Raw genomic sequence first — 15,969 nt, 5'->3', positions numbered from 1 at the left:
TGTTTTATTAAACTTATGCCTTCAAATTGTTTTATAGATTGACATCAAGTCGATCTTTTCTTAAAATAATACTTATATTTCAAATGTCTTACAAAACTTATTTATGCTTTTATATTATAAATTGCATGCCTCTATATGTGTGGTTATATAAGAATTGTTTAAAAGACGTAGGAAGGCTATCCACCCTATTTCCTTTTCGCGCCTTGAGATGTGGTCTGGTGGGATATCGGGTATTCGTCCGAAAGTCGTTTAAATATTAGTTATATATCATGTGTACATATATAGTCATAAAAGGTCCTTCCAGTTCAACATATGCCCTTGGGTAGCAAGGGTATACATCAATGTCCATACTTACCAAATAGATTACTAGTAAACTACCATATGGGTAGTTTAGGAAGATACTAGAATAATTACTAGAACGCGATATCATACAATGAGTCAGTTCATTCATGAGTCAATACTTTCTAGAACTTTTCAGTACATTACATATACAACTATACCAGGACGAGAACATATACAACTATACTATGACGAGACATATACAGTTATACTAGAATGATTACATTACTATACTTGCTAGATAGAGAGAACACACATTACAGCTAGCACACGTAGAACATTACATTACACTACTATACTATTTCATGATCTCACTTACATGAGTACAATTACATGATCACACTTACAGGAGTACGCTTACATATACATAGAATAAACGTCACTAGGGGCTATAGCACGGAACCGGTTCAGGATCTAACTATACTAATGAATCACACCGCAATTGTGATAGTTATATCGAGTATACATGATCATTAGTAATGTGGATGCTCACGGCTTGCATTCATGCAGGGGTCGTGGGTAGGTCCCAAAATCCCTTTGATAGGGGAGCGTATAGTCTGGGATCTAGACATCACATTATACCTTATCCCTCAAATAAGGTAGTTGAGTACCGATGTAGTGATTTATATCAAATACTACAGTACTTGGAAGTATTACCCTAGATTTAAGGTAATAGGTACGGTTGTAGTTCGGCACTACACCATAGTACTACATTGATTTTTCCATTACATATTTTTAGTGATAACCTCACTTAAACATTAATGTACAAACTATATTTTTGGATAATGATAGTTATACTTTGGAAAATACATCCTCTTACAAGAGACACACACACACAGAACAGTTAGGTCTTGGTAGAAGACACCTTCATATACTAGAAGGAATCATAGGGATTCTAGGGTTTTTCAAACACTTACAATTCATATACACTTACAAATTTTTACAATATATAGACTTACAAATTCTTACATAAAAATTAAGACACTAAATACTTATGATCTCACCAGCTTCAAAGCTGATACTCGCTTTCAAAATTACTTGTATCCTCAGGTCATCATAGATAGGTACCGATGCAAGGAGAACGGAAGATGGAGCTTGTTCAAGACTTATCTTTCATTTTGATTTATGCTTTAGTGTTTATCAAAATTTGACAGAACATATTTGTATAATAATTATATTATTAATGCAATGGATGATGTTGTTGCTTGTTTACTACTTTTCATTGTTGTTGATATTATACATGACGTCCTCCGCCCCAGAACGTTTCCGTCGTTCTTGTTTTTGGGGTGTGATAGCTTGGAATGGATTTAAATCATCAAAATGATTAATTTATGGGAGCTTACGGCCTAGCATAGGCTCCTGGCCGTAAACTCCTTAATTCTCATGAAAATGGTGTTAAATGATGCTAAAACAAATCACATGTGATTGGTAAAATTCCTACAAGCCTAGAAATGAGTTTTGGGCACCATTTGGCATGTTTTTAGGAGTTTACGGGAATGGAGTATGTTTTATGGCCGTAAACTCTCATTTGTAGGTTTTTATGTGTTTAAGGTCCTTAAACCATTTTTGGTTGGTCCTATGATTTATTCCAAGGCTTTTGGTGGTGTTGGATGGCTTTCTAACACCTTGAAATTGAATTTATACCCATTTTTAAGGAGTTTACGGCCCAATCGTATGCCTTCGCCGTAAACTCACACAAACCCCTCAAAAATTATGTTTAAGGTGTCCAAATGCTAAAACCAATATTCTAGAGGTCATATCTAAGCCTTGTTTGTGATTTGGAATGGTTTAAAGTCATGAAAACCCCTTTTATATGAGTTTAAGGCCCAAGCTTGTGCCTTGGACATAAACTCCTTCAAAACTCTCAAAATCCATGTATTAAATGTTTTAAGTCCATATCTTGAAGTCATTTAGCCATATCTAGGTCCCAAAGTTGTCTAGGAGGGGTTTAAGGGCTCAAAACCCTTCAAACTTAGTGTTTACGGCCTAGGCACCTTCCTGGGCCATAAACTCATATGTCATATCCAATTCCATGATTAAATCTCGAATTTGGAAGTCAAAAATGCTTTATATTAAGGTTAGGATGGTACCTTAGGGATTTGAGGCATTAAAATTGAGTTTTTGACCCTTAAACTTGGATTTTAGGAGAGAGGTTAGAGAGAGAGTAGAGAGAGAAGGAAAAAGCTTCAAATGAAAGGTTTAACATGTTTATATAGTTCCCAAAACTTGGACACGGTGGAATTCTACCCAATACCAGCCCTAAACGAGGCTTTAGGTCGCACCCGATTAAGTTACCATCACCCATCAGGAATGTTTCTAACTTTTTGAAATAAACACTTTAAGGTTAATTTCTTGAGTTCCTAAGGGATTTGAACACTCATTAAATTATAATAAACATATAAATTTAATTAGTTTAACCCAATGCGAGAACGAAACGAATTCACTAACGGCGAAATTTCACGGGTAGAACAAGTTTTCGACGATGGAAAACTTCGGGTTGTTACAAAAGCACATCTAGGAAAGTAGACTCATGATTTGGGATGAAAACCTGAGGATCTGTGAGAGAGAAAATGGATTTTCTCTAGTTGGAAATGTGAATAATGAATGAATTTAGTTCAGAAATCTATTTATAGTCCTGAAATATTTTGGCAGAAAATATTTTTATTCCGGAATTGATTTCTAATATATCCGAGTGTTGGAATAACAATGTTGCACAAAACCGTAGTGCATCCACTCTCCTGATGTTTACTGAAGTGTAAACCCTAAATTACTCCAACTTATACGAAAAGTCTGAAAATCGACTATGACTGTTATAACTTCTATTGAAGTGATACTGTTTGTATATAATGGAAATTTCGGGTTGTCACAAAATTCGTTGTGACCCATTAAGGCCTAAAATATTATGTTTCATGTATATAGGTCCAATTAGGGCCCATTAGAGTGTTCTAGGTTCAAGATGGATAAATTGGAAGCTTATTAGTCCATCAGGCCCAATAAGGAAATCCTAGTCCAAAATGGACTTAAACCGGTATTTCAAAGGTTTCCAATTCTTTGTTTACCATTTGTAGTGCTAGAATGAAGTATTTGATGAAGTTTTGTTGTTATAGAATAATCATCATGCATGCTTTCATGTTATTAATTCATAGTTGTTACAGGTGTCGTAGTTACAAGGCACCAAAATTCCTAGTTGTGACATCTAAGCACTTAGACAATCTATAGTCGAATTCATGATAGTCTTAACTTTTAGATTAGGTGTCTAAGTTCATAACTATTTCTGGAATGTACATGACCCGGTTGGCATGGTCCATTTGGGTTGCATGGCATCATGACACTTGGATAGACGAAATGAGAGGAAGGACACTTAAGGTTTATTAATATATTATAAGTTCTAATATATTAATAATATTATTTAATTAGCATTTATCAAGAATTAATTTAGAATTAATTTGGTGATTAAATGGAGACTAATTAAATATATAGTGTTGATTGTGTAAATCATCTATTCTTATATAGTGGGCTAATGATCCATGGTTTATTGATTTGGGCTAAAACCCATAAGGTGCTCCATGGATAGTCCAAGGAGGTTATAAACCCATGGATCATGGAATATGAAAATCCATGTCAGTTAGGGTTTACATGTTGTAATCCTACTTGTGACACCACTATAAAAGGACCCCATGGGCTACTAAAATCGACACTATATGTAGAACAAGAGGGTACCCGATTTTGAGTGATAGTGTTCTTCTCTCAAAGTTATTCCAACAGTTTTGGCGTTGTGTGAAACATTTGAGGCATCAAATTTGGGGTGGTAGGCTCACAAAGTTCTTAAGGAATCCTAGCAAGAAGAAAGGTATGTTTGCCTACTAGCTTTTATGTTTCAAGTTCCCCATGCCATACTAGTTAGGTTAAGAAGCTTAGAAAAATCAAATTTTCATGTATCTTAGTAAAACATAGATCCAAGGTTTCTTGGGTTGCATGTACACCTTAGGAGTGTTAGAATGCTCAAAAATGTTCAGTGCTATCAGATCCTAGGCTTGGTTACTTGATACTTGATGCAAATTGTTGAAAAAACATAAGATTTTCGCATTCAGCTAAGTGAACTCACCGAGTCCATGGGGGGACTCGACAAGTCCATGTGTTATTTCATCCTACTCATCGAGTAGGTTCTTGCACTCGACAAGTAGGAGGCCCTGAATGAAGATTTTCAAGTTTTGCTGCTGGAAATGGACTAGAAACATTACCCTAAATTGGTTTGGTCTTCTATATACAAACAAGTCGTTTTACCGTTAGTAGGCCTCATTCACGAAGCCGGTCTATAAGGGGGTATAACATTGTTGCCTATAAAATGATAGCTTAATGGGTGTCCACTCTCTCCCACCGCTTCCTTGACTGGTGGAGGGTCATTAGCCGAACGGGTAGGACAATGACTTTAATCCTCATTAAAAGTATGATGATTGTAAAGTAACTAAATGTTTTATAAATTCTCAATCTTAGTTACTTTAGTAAAATGTGAATATGGTACTAACCCATGAAATTACACTTTGCACCTTACTTAAGTCGTTAGTGGAGCATTTGTGGTTAACCGGCACACTAACTTGGATTTAACAAGGTAGGAAAAAGGGTGCCTTAAGGTATATCATAGATCGGTGGAGCGCGTGTGGTTAACTGCCACATCAGTTAGGTGATAAACATTAAGAGTACCAAGTAATTTGCATGGTTATTTCACACCTGTTTTTGTGATCCTCAGTATCCTAGTCACAAAACTTGAAGCGAACACTCGAGATTGAAATATGTCATTGAAAAGTTCAATGAATCTCAAAATAATCTAGGAATTTCAAATTCAATTAAAAGCTAACAATACATTTTGTTTTTCATGGTGGAAGTTGGTGAATCGTCATTCACCTACCTTCAAATAATTTATAGCTTGGATTACGACATCCCTCTTTTAAGTTATACAAAAATGTGTTGGGTCCTAGCCTTAATATTACATTTGGGTGTCTTATTAAGGAATATGTTTATATCTAATCTAAACTTGTCTTTCTTCTTTTCAAATGTCTTCCAACAATGTTGCTTCTGGTTCAAACCCTATCAGCTCCTTCTCTCTCATGAACCTTTGTGGGAGAGTCATCTTCGATGGTTCCAACTTTATGGATTGGATCTGAAACATCAAGATGGTCACTTGTTATGAGGACATGGAGTATTTCCTCGACAACAAGCTTAACGAACTTGATGATGCATCTGCTACTCCTAAGGATATCGTTGAAATCTGGTAACATGAGAGAGATGCCACTAAAGTGGCATGTATCATGTTGGGCACGATGATAGTCGAGCTCCAAAAGTCCTATGAGGACTATTACCCTCTTGAGATGCACTAGGACTTGATGGACATATACCATCAGAGTGTTCATCAAGAGCGGTAACAAATCATCTCCTCCATGATAACAACCCGAACGAAGAATGGTCAACACATCACGGGCCACTAACATAAAATGCAAAGATTTGTGGACCGTTTGCTGAAATTGAATGTGAACTTCCCTAAGGAGTTGGCTATTGACATCATTTTGCACTCCTTACCTTTTGTGTTATGATCAATTTCGAATGACATATCACATAAACAAGGAGGAAGTTAAACTTAGCAAACTTTAAGCACTTTTGAAGACCACTGAAAGGGGTCTTAAAGTTAAATCAGTTGTTACCACTCCTACCCCTACCACCGCCACTGTCTTGGCAATCGGGTGAGGCAAAGGGAAGAAGAGGAAGAGCCCTTCCAAGGGTACTAAGGGAAAGTCCCTTGATGGATCCTCTTCAAGGAGAAGCAAAGGTGGTTCTTTCACTCGTTCTGCCAACCGTAAAGAGGTTGTATGCTTCTATTGCCATGAAGAGTCACACTGGAAGCAAAACAGCCCAAAGTACCTGCAAGATGTTAAGGATGGGAAAGTGAAACCCAACCATGCAGTTATTTACACTATATTGTCTAATAGATCACTCGATTCTAATTCTTGGGTCCTCGATACAGGTTGTGGTATTCACATATGTTATGATTTGCAGGGGCTAAGAAGAAGTGAGAATGTGGAGAATGGGAAGATAAACTTGATCATGGGGAATAAGAAAGCTTCACCTGGCACCAAGATTGGAGTTTATTCTTTGTTGCTAAGTAGTGGGTTAACATTATATTTGAATAAATCTTGTTACTCATCTGAAATGGAGAGAAATGTTATTTACTTTCATGGATTGTACATACAAGGGTTTACCTTTTCGTTTGGTAATGAATATGGTGGTATTAATACTTTCTTTAATAATGTTCTTTATTTTAAAGCATTACCTTGTTATGGTGTATATGAAACTGTGTCGGTTGTTGATAACCTACGAAATAATGTGTTGTGTATTGATTCTTCCACTAACTTGGATAAAGCATCATTATGGCATTTTCGTCTTGGACATATAAGCAAGAAACGCATAGGCAAACTCCAAAATTATGGAGTCTTGGAGTCATTTGACCTAAAGTCGGATGATAGTTGTAAATCTTGTTTGCTTGGGAAAAATGCAAAATCGCCCTTCAGTAGTACTTGTGCTAGGGATGAGGGTTTGTTGAATCTCATACATACTGATGTCTGTAGACCGTTCAGAACTAGCACAAGGGATGCTAACTGCTTCTATGTGACTTTTACTGATGATTATAGTAGGTAGGGATATGTGTACTTAATCAAGCATAAGTCAAAAACCATTGAAAAGTTTAGAGTTTAAATCGGAAGTGGAGAATCAATTGGGCAGGAACATTAAGATGCTCCAATCCGATCGAGGTGGTAAGTATCTCAGTAGAAATTTCCTTGACTATCGTAAGGAATGTGGGATTGTCTCACAATTCACACCTCCTAGAACACCACAGCTTAATGGTGTGGCTGAGAGGAGTAAACGAACCTTCTTGGACATGGTTCGTTCCATGATGAGTTTAGCTTCGATACCAATCTCATTTTGCGGGTATTCGTTAGAGACTGCCACCCATATTCTTAATCTAGTTCCTACAAAAAAAGGTTCCCAAAACACCTCACGATATGTGGACTGGAAAAGTTCCCAATCTAGACCACATCAATATTTGGGGTAGCAAGGCTTTCATGAGGCGCAAGACTCACGATAAGCTCGAACCTTGAAGCGAGAGGTGCATTTTCATCGGCTACCCACATAAATCCTTTGGTTACCTCTTCTACAGATCCAATGATAATGTGGTCTTTATAGCAGTGAAAGGACTCTTTCGCGAGAGAGAGTTCATAATCCAAGGAAACAGTGGGAGGCAAATTAACCTTGAAGAAATTCAAGAGTCAAGTGGTCAAGGAACCTCAAACCCTAGCAATCAACCTAAAGAGGAAACTCTTGTTGATCTGACTGACGATTCCGTACCTCTGAGGCGTTCCACGAGAGTTAGGAATGCACCTGAGTGTCACTATGGTATCCATATTACTGCGAAAGGTGATACACTTATCAGTAATAACACACTGGTAAGTCTGGATGAACCTAACAGCTACATGGAAGCCATGGCAGGCACTAAGGCTGCCAAATGGAAAGAGGCTATAGACAACGAGATACAGTCCATGTATGACAATCAAGTTTGGAACTTAGTTGACAATGTACCAAGTCGTAAGACAGTCAGGTGCAAATGGATCTTCAAGAAGAAGACCAACATGGATGGTAATGTACACACTTATAAGTCGTGACTGATTGCATATGGATTTTCTCAAATTTCGGGAGTTGATTGTGATAAGACCATTTCACCAGTAGCAAAGATTAAATCTATTAGGGTTATGTTAGTCATTGCTGCATTTCATGATTATGAAATATAGAAATTGGATGTCAAAACCGCTTTCCTTGATGGAAGGTTTCCTGAGGATGTTTACATGATTCGGCCAGAGGGTTTTGTCAGTACAGAGTACCATAATAGAGTGTGTAAGGTTGATAAATCAATCTATGGATTGAAACAAGTACCTCGCAGATGGAATCTTTGTTTTGATGAGAAAGTCAAAGTGTTTAGCTTTTCGAGGAGCGAAGATGAATATTTTGTATATGTCAAGGCTAGTGGGAGTACAATTAGGTTTTTTGTATTGTATGTGGATGACATACTACACATAGGAAATGACATCCTAACTCGGTGTGAAGTGAAGTCCTGGCTTGGGAAGTGTTTCACTATGAAGGACCTTAGAGAAGCTGCCTATATCCTAGGGATAAGGATTTTGAGAGACAGGAGTAAGAGACTAATTGGAGTTAGTAAGAGTACCTACTTAGATAAGGTGTTGAATAGGTTTAGCATGCAGGATTCCAAGAAAGGAGAGTTACCGATCCAAATTAACGCCAGACTGAGTAAGACTCAGAGCCCAAGTACAGAGGCTAAGATAGCTGAGATGACTCGAGTACCATATGCTTCCGTTGTAGGCTCGATCATGTATGCTATGAGTTATACTCATCCTAATGTGGCCTTTTCCTTGAGCATGGTCAGCAATATCAGGGGAACCCTGGCAAGGCTCAATGGATTGCGGTAAAGAACATTTTCAAGTACCTACGGAGGACTAAGGACTGGGTCCTTACCCTCGGTGGGAGGAATGACTTAAGAGTAGTAAGGTATAGTGATGCTAGCTTCCAGACTGATAGGGATAATTTCCACTCTCAGTCAGGTTGGGTCTTTACCTTAAACGGGGGAGCAATTAGTTTGTAAAGTTCCAAGCAGGAGACAAAGTGGTTGATTCAACTTGCGAATCAGAGTATATAGCAGCAAGGAAGGCAGCAAAGGAGGCTATATGGCTAAAGAACTTCATTGGAGACCTTCGATTTGTACCAGCTATAAAGGAGCCTATGGATATTTTCTGTGATATTGAAAGTGTAGTTGCCTTAGCCAAGGAACCAAGGGATCACGGAAGATCCAGACACATCGACAAAAAATATCATTTCATTAGATGTCAAATATAAGAAGAACTCCTCGTGGCAAAGAGGGTATCATCGGATGAGAACCTAGCAGATCCCCTCACGAAGGGACTGAGTAGGGTTAATCATCTTCAGCATGCGAGGCGTATAGGGCTAAAGGATGATATTAGCTTTAGAAATTAGAGAGTTTTTAAAATTTGTAAAGTGTAATTGACATTTGATGATAAATAAAAGTCGTTTTTAGTTACGAGTAAAGTGTTGCTATCTTTTGTCAATCGTCTACTATCATTTCATTTTGTATGATTTTACATCTAGAATAATTATGTTATGGTATATCATATTATTCAAATTCTCCACAGTCGGTCATATGTTGGAAGTAGATATGAATTAAGACTGTCATGAAGTTGGCTTATAGATGTCTAAGGTGTTGGACATAGCAAGAGTTGCTACAACATTCATGAGTGCTCATAAGTTCTGAGTATTTGATTCAACCCACGCTCACTTGTATGACTTCATGGAATTTATCTCGAGTGATCGTGAGACGGTAATATCTTAAAATTCTTCAAACCTAGAGATATGAGTTATTGACTATGAGTTGGTTATACATTGATTGCACAAAAACGCATTGGTAACTTGACGTTATAAAATGTGCCTTTGTGTATAATTCAACAAGTAGTAGAACAAGCATATGATTTGAAGTTTATCTATTCCATCTTGGATTAGAAGCGATATCTGGGCCCCAAGATGATTTTATTTGGACATATGTATTGGGCCCGGTCGGAACTAAATTGATGTGTTTGATTAAGTTCTATGTCAAACAAATCGGAAATCGGGAAACCAACTATGGACAATAAGTAAGGCATTGTTGCATGCATTTGTCCGCCTGATATCATGAGAGCAGAGGATTATATGATCACTTATCTTAAATGGCGTATCATCATCATCTCAGTTCCACGAGGATTTGAAAGAGCTTCAACTGTTAATCAATTCCTGAAGTCATTCTTGCAGTTATAGTTATTAGACTTATCAAAGTGGGAGACTGTTGGATTAGGTGACTAAGTTCATGAGTATTTCTAGAATGTACTTGACCCGGTTGGCACAATCCATTTGGGTTGCATGGCATCATGACACTTGGATAGACAAAAGGAGAGGAAGGACAATTATGGTTTATTAATATATTATAAGTTCTAATATATTAATAGTATTATTTAATTAGTATTGATCAAGAATTAATTTAAAATTAATTTGGTGATCAAAAGGAGATTAATTAAATAAATGGGTTTGATTGTGTAAATCATCCATTCTTCTATAGTAGGCTAATGATCCATGTTTTATTGAAGTGGGCTAAAACCAATAAGGTGCTCCATGGATAGTCCATGGAGGTTATAAACCCATGGATCATGCAATATGAAAAGGCATGTCAATTAGGGTTTACATGTTGTAACCTTACTTGTGACACTACTATAAAAGGACCCCATTGGCTACCAAAATCGGCACTATGTGTAGAACAAGAGGGCAAGCTGATTTTGAGTGATAGTGTTCTTCTATCAAAGTTATTCCAAGAGTTATGGTGTTATGTGAAACATTTGAAGAATCACATTTGGGGTGCTAGGCTCAAAAAGTTCTTAATTAATCTAAGCAAAAAGAAAGGTATGTTCACCTACTAGCTTTTATGTTTCAAGTTCCCCATGCCATGCTAGTTAGGTTAAGAACCTTCAAAAAATCAAATTTGCATGTATCTTAGTAAAACATAGATCCAAGGTTTGTTGGGTTGCATGTACACCTTAGGAGTGTTAGAATGTTCAAAACCCTTCATTAAATCACTACTTACTTGCAAACAAATGGTCGACTGTGGATGTTTGAATACTTTTATTATTTGTGGTGTAAAACATGCAAAGTGAAACACAAGAATAATCTAATCCAATATGGTCTCAAAACTTTTGAATATAAATAAAACAACTTTATTTAATCACCATATTAGTTATACCTTATTCATTGTATAAGGTTTCGAAAATCAACCTAATACATGAATTAAAACAATAGTCATCCAATGCTCCAAGCATGCACACTATGTTTATATATGGTCCTTTCCTTGTGAAATAGATCAATTAAACACATTTCTAATGATGCTCTTCTCACAATTCCAAATGCTTATCACAAGTGTAAGAATACCAAATTCTAGCCACTACTAGAATTTGTTAGAGTCTAAACTTACATGAAATAATCCTTTTGTAATATCTTAAACACCAAATTCATAGAGACTTGGCCACTGTCACACCCCCGAACCACGACGGCGGAAATGTCCGAGGGCGGATGACTTCGTTGTACAGTATCATAGCAATTGAATATAAATGGAACATAGCAACCCATATAACATACACTAAGAGATACAAAGTTAGATGTTTACATGGTCTATTTATTCAAAGTTTACACAACATTAACTAAAAGGTAACAATTCCAAAGTGAAACAAAAATCCAGTTTCCAATTACTTAAGTACCTGCTTACTGGTTTCCTGAGAATAAAAGTCATTTAAAAAATCATCAATAATGAATATTGGTGAGTTCATAAGCATTCTTGTATGAAAATCGGTTTGTATCTGCTTTGTTTGAAAAGTATTATATGTTTCCCGAAAATCCAATATTTTCTATAATAGTGAATTGTATGTCTTATACCACAGATAGAAAATGTATATATGCGTGTCTCGTTATTTGTTCCCAGAAAATCCAATATTTTCTGATGTATAAAAATCTATAGTCTTAAACCCTAATACTTGAATTGTTATAATAGTATACAGAAAAATAATATGCACTTTTATAATTTATGAAACCAGTGGGGTGTGAGCTTCCCGTAAACCAAGATAGTATTTCTAATCCCTATGTGAGTCAATATAACCATGCTTGATATGACTGTATGCCTATTGCGACGTTTTCAGGTGTCAGAAATAGGTAAGATATTTGTCACCCTAGATTGGCCCGTCTAGTTGTAGCGAACAGCTTAGATGTGGGGGTTTTATAGATCTATAGACAACTACCTTGCTCTCCCTCCAAGAAACTCTTGTTATAATTACAGATCTTAGAGTGTACGTTAGGTGGGTTCAATGAAGAGAGAGTGTCTTACTAGAGCATTAATAGATTTACGTGAACTATGACTCCTTTTCTTGTATCATGAAACAATTACACTTTAGGAAAATTTATGATGTGTGCTTTATGACCTGCTTTTTTAAGAGTTTCATATTATGTTGTTTATGACACGCAAACTATTCTGTCAACGCTTTGTTTTGTATTCACTTTTGTGTAAACTATTTATAAAACTTCATATAAATAGTCGATGATAAATATGTCTAGTAGTAATATATGTTGTAAAAATAGCATAATATCCTTAGGTTTTAAACCATAAAAATAATGACAACATAATTACAAATATTTTTACTAGAAAAGTTTATTTCCAGTATTAATCTCCAAAATTTTGTAGTTTTGCATAATCTCATATTTTTCTTGTGGAAACTTTTTAAACACAAACTAGTTTAATTTGACCTACTTTAGTTGGTCACGATTTTTAGGAAAGCCATATAATGACCTTAGCATTTTTACATTTATACTATTTTTAAGGTGTAAAAGTAAAACAAGTAAATACTCAATGACCAAAACATTTTTGGACTTCTATACACATGTATTTCGATTATTATGCATGCAAAAATTGATATCAACCATTATGTACAAGAAGTTCTTCCATAAACAAGTTAGTGCATGTAAACATCCAATGGCTAATCAAAACGTAACTTTTATCCCCCCTAAAGCATGAAAAACACAAAAACATGGGGGGTATGAAACTCACCTTTATGATTTTGTGAGTTGTCGGGAGGAAAAGTGGAGTGGTTTTGAGCCTAGCCTTGTACAAACTTGGAGGACTCTCGAAATGCTAGTGTTCTAAGAGGATTCACACGAAAATATGTGTAAATGTGATGATTATTATCATAAATATGTTTACAACACTAGGGTAGTTTGTAATACTTACCAAGTTGTTAAGAACCACTTGAAGAATTTATCACTTCTTATGGATGGCACACGAAATTTAGGAGAGCTAGATGAGAGAAACTTAGGAGAAATTTGAGTGGGGAATTTTGGGTGTGGCCTTGGGGTTCTCTTCCGAACACGCCTTAAATCTGGAGTGTGATTGCTTTCTTCTTTTTTTGGTGGGTAAATAAGTGTGTAGCATGGATACATGGAGAGTATTAGCTTTCCATGCATGGTTACTTGATGGACAATAGGAGGTAAAGTGGGGAGGTGTCAAACTTAAATAAATTCTTTTCTATTTTCTTTTCTTTTTTTGTCTTGCCAAACCCGATTTTTAATAGCTTGAGAGAGAGGGTGTTCGGTTTTTAGGGTGGCCAAAAACACCCTACACACCCTCAAGGTTTTTGGTTCTAAGATGAGTATGGACTTTCGGGTTTAATTTGGCCCAACAAAAGAGTTTTTGGCCAAAGGAAGGCCCAAGGAAAAAGGGTTTTCGGTCAAGGGTATTTGGACCAAAAATTCTAAGCAAAGGCCCATAAATTCAAGGGTATTTGTACATGAATCACAATCTCAACCCTAAATTTGCTAGTTGTGACATCATCCCCCCGTTAGAGAGATTTTGTCTCGAAATTCGTTCGAAAGCAGCTTTTAAGAAGTAAGGAAGAGATGTGGGTATTTCTGCACCATCTGTTCTTCGCATTCCAAGGTGAACTCAGGTCCTCGTCTGGCACTCCATCGGACCTTCACAATGGGGATGCGACTTTGTTTTGTTCGTTTCACCTCCCTATCCATAATTTCAACTGGTTCCTCAATGAAATGGAGGTTCTGATTTATTTCGATCTCATCAAGTGAGATAATGAGAGTTTATCAGATAGGCATTTCTTCAGGTTTGACACATGAAAGACAAGGTGTACATTCCTGACCTCTGGTGGTAATTGTAGCTTGTAAGCCACAGTACAATTCCAGGCAAGGATTTTGAATGGTCAAATCTATCTTCAGTTAATTTTTCCACGCTTCCCAAGGAGTATCGTCCCTTTAGAGGGGCCTTTATATTTTATCTACGTAGCTCTTTCGTCTGTCCCTGGACGCTTTTAGTTATTCCCTAATCTGGACGATATTCTCATTTATTTCTCTAAGGATTTTCGGATAGGTTAGAGTGCTATTGGGTACCAGTCCCTTTGTCGGTTGTGTGTCTCCCTCCTCAGCCCAACAGAGACGTGATTTGCATTTCCGTCCATATAGGGCCTCAAAGGGAGTGACTTTGATGCTTGTATGATAGCCATTATTGTATGAGAATTCAATCAGTGGCAAGTACGCATCCCATGCCTTGCCAAAATCTATCACACAGGACCTTAGCATATCCTCTAATGTTTGGATGGTCCTCTTACTCTATCCATTTGTTTGGGGATGCTAGGCGGTGCTCATATCGAGTTGAGTTCCCACTGACCTCTAAAGTGACTGCAAACCGAGAGGTAAATCTACTATCTCTATCTGAGATAATAGATATTGGCACGCCATGTAATCTTATAAATTTCCTTTATGTAGGTCCTTGTTAACTTCTCCAATTTATCAGTTTCCTTTATTGGTAGGATGTGGGCGGATTTGGTAAACCAGTCCACGATTACCCAAATATTGTCAAGGCCACCCGTTGTCTTAGGCAACTTGGTATTTCTGGATGTTGTAGTAGACCCTAGGGCTTCTAATACTCTACCTTAACTTTAGGGCAAGTCAAACACTTGCTGACGTAGGTAGCAATTTTCAACTTTCATATTTGCCCACCAATAATGTTGTTTGAGATCCAAGTACATGTTACTCAAACCTGCATGGACGGAGTACTTCGTTTTGTGGGCTTCATTCATGACCACATCTCTAAACCCACCAAACTTCTGCATCCAGATCCAATCCATGAGATAATAGGCTCCGTCGTTCTTGATTGTGAGGTTCTTATCCATCCCACGCAAGGCTTTATTCGTGATGTTTTCCGGTTTCAAGGCTTCCAGTTGAGCCTCTTTGATCTGCGAAGACAAGTGGAAATGGATGGTCATTGTTAGCATTCTTACTCGGCAACCCAATTATTCTTTTCGGCTTAGATAGTCTGCCACCACATTGGCTTTGCCCGGATCATAACGGATCTCGCACTCCTAAACGTTTAGCAACTTAACCCATCGTCGCTGCTTCTTATTAAGTTCTTTCTAGTTTAGGATATGTTGAAGGATTTTGTAGTCTGTTAAGATAGTGCACTTCGTCCCGTAGAGGTAGTGCCTCCAAATTTTTAGAGCGAAGACCACAGCTCCGTACTCCAAATCGTAAGTGGTATAGTTCACCTCATGGGTCTTCAGTTGCCTTGACGCATAAGCAATAACTTTTACGTGATGCATAAGTACACATCCTAACCCTTGATTAGAAGCGTCACAACACACCATGATGTCCTCCGGAGCGATGCAGAGGGCTTGTTTCAAAGTATGGAAAGCAAACTCTTGTTTCTTCTCTCAGATAAAAGGTGCACCCTTCTGAGTTAAAGTGGTGAGTGGCTTGGCGATCTTGGAGAAATTCTGTATAAACCTGCTATAGTAACCAGTGAGGCCTAAGAATTTCCTGATCTCTATTGGGGTTATTGGAGTTGCCTAGCCTTCAATCGCTTTGACCATGGAGGGATCCACATGTATTCCCTCCTCACTGACCACATGACCCAGAAAATCCACCCTTTGA

The sequence above is a fragment of the Lactuca saligna genome, chromosome 3, assembly GCF_052625555.1.
Source record: "Lactuca saligna cultivar CGN05327 chromosome 3, ASM5262555v1, whole genome shotgun sequence".
Taxonomy (NCBI): domain Eukaryota; kingdom Viridiplantae; phylum Streptophyta; class Magnoliopsida; order Asterales; family Asteraceae; genus Lactuca; species Lactuca saligna.
This window is presented reverse-complemented; position numbering follows the sequence as displayed.